The sequence below is a fragment of the Neomonachus schauinslandi genome, chromosome X, assembly GCF_002201575.2.
Source record: "Neomonachus schauinslandi chromosome X, ASM220157v2, whole genome shotgun sequence".
Classification (NCBI taxonomy): domain Eukaryota; kingdom Metazoa; phylum Chordata; class Mammalia; order Carnivora; family Phocidae; genus Neomonachus; species Neomonachus schauinslandi.
Window position 1 is genome coordinate 60,046,622 of NC_058419.1, and position 2,399 is coordinate 60,049,020.

The 2,399-nt window shown below is 39.5% G+C and overlaps 1 pseudogene; it reads left to right on the top strand.

The window, feature by feature from the left end:
• Positions 1–1,623: 1,623 nt before the first annotated feature.
• LOC110580663 lies at positions 1,624–1,959 on the top strand (annotated as a pseudogene).
• Positions 1,960–2,399: the final 440 nt, after the last annotated feature.

The following is a 2,399-nucleotide window of genomic DNA, read 5'->3' on the forward strand; positions in this document are numbered from 1 at the left end:
CCAATTTAGAAATACAACAAAACCTACAAAAACAAGTAATATATAAAAATTCAGTTAGATGCTGATATTCACAATATAAAAAAATTGTTCAATTTCTTAAAGTTCCCTGCATTTCAATACACACATCCACACACACCAAGCATTTGTGCATGCATGTGCTTATTTGCATTGAGGCTTGGAGCCTGACAAACTAGAGAGACAACTTTAGGTACAACTGTCTATTGAAGAGTTGTCAGCTGGAATGATGAAGCAGCTCTGAAATTGTAATGTGAGTGTATGGGACAGTGGTATTTGATTTAACAAAATAACACCTTGACTTTGTATCATATTTTGCCCCCTTTTTAAAGACAATTGCACAGAATCCTCATAACAGCTCTATGAGGTTGGTTGTAATTATAGACTCATAAAATGTCAGAATTGAAAAAGTCCTGTATTGTTACCTTGTCATCTCTTCATACTAAAGATAAAGAAACCACGGTTCAGAGGTTGGGTAGCAAACTTTAGGCCAAATAGGTATGATGGAAGAAGCACAGATTGTGACCAGAACATGGTGAATTCAAGATTCAGCTCAGCCACTCTCGAACTGTGTCAATTTCCTTGAGCAAGTAATATAACTTCATTGAATCTGTTTTCTCACCTGTAAAATATAGAACACAGTACCTAATTTTCTAACTTGTATAGATGAGTGAAACTGTGTTTGGAAAACAACTAACAAAGTATCTGGAACATAGTAGGTACTTAACTAAAGAAAATTCTATTCCTACTGGGCAGTCTACAATGCACACATGCACACACACACACAAACACACATATGTTTTCAAGTATACACTTATTGGGATGCCTAGGTGGCTCAGTCAGTTAAGCATCTGTCTTAGACTCAGGTCATGATCTCAGGGTACTGGGATTGAGCCCCACATCAGGCTCTCTGCTCAGTGGGGAGTTTGCTTCTCCCTCTGTGCACACTCTTTCTCTTTCTCTCTCTCTCTCAAATAAATAAATAAAATGTTTTTTTTTTTAAAGAATACATTTATAAGTTGAAGCAAGGTGTACCAGTACACAGAGAAGGGAGAGCCTTGACAAATCTAAAACACACACACAAACACAGCTGTTTACAGACTTTGAAAATAAAACTGGGTCTGGGTTTTGCTAGTTGCCATACAGTTTTGCATAAGCTACCTAGAACAGTCTCAGAATAAAACTAGAAATAGCTTTGTGTCTATGCAATTGTCTAGGTGATAATGACTTTGAAGGTGGTAAGATGGCCCTTTCTCTACCATATATTCTTTTGCTCTACTTGTATTGAAATCCCTTTATTCATTCTTTAGGTTTAGCATGTCCATTAAGATATAATTATATTTTTTCCTGATTACAACGACATATAGTTTGTTACAGAACTGTGAAAGAACACAAAGAAGAAAATAAAAAGTGTAGCTAACCCATCACCCAGAATAAACTAATGCAAATATTTTGGTATATTTCCTTAGTCTTTTCTTTTCCATGAGTGTGTCCATGTAGTACAATTATGATAGATAGATAGATGATAGATAGATAGATAGATAGATAGATAGATAGATAGATAGATAGATAGATGATAGAAGAGTTTTATCAGGGTCCAGGTCGAAAATGGCGGCAGCAGCAGTGGCTGTGTCCCTGCTGTCTGGGCTGCTAGGTTCGTCTGGGGCACAGCTGGGGTGTTCCATGTCGAGTGGCACCCACGGCAAGGAGGGCTCAGCTTGCATGTAGAAGGCTCTCACCTACTTCATAACGCTCCCTGGTGTGGGTGTGAGCATGCTGAATGTCTTCCTGAAGTCGCCTCACGGAGAGCACGAGAGACCCGAGTTCATCGCCTACCCCCATCTCCGCATCAGGTCCAAGCCCTTTCCCTGGGGAGATGGTAATCATACTCTATCCCATAACTCTCATGTGAATCCACTTCCAACCGCCTATGAAGATGAATAAAGAGAACCTGGTTGACTTATTTCACTTAGCATAATCTCCTCCAGTCCCATCCATGTTGATGTAAAAGTTGGGTATTCATCCTTTCTGATGGCTGAGTAATATTCCATTGTATATATGGACCACATCTTCTGCTAAGTGAAATAAGTCAAGCAGAGAAAGTCAGTTATCATATGGTTTCATTTATTTGTGGAACATAAGGAATAGCATGGAGGACATTAGGAGAAGGAAAGGAAAAATGAAGGGAGGGGAATCGGAGGGAGAGATGAACCACGAGAGACTATGGACTCTGAGAAACAAACAGGGTTTTAGAGGGGAGGGGAGTGGGGGGATGGGTTAGCCCAGTGATGGGTATTAAGGAGGGCACGTATTGCATGGAGCACTGGGTGTTATATGAAAACAATGGATCGTGGATCACTACATCAAAAACTAATGATGTATTG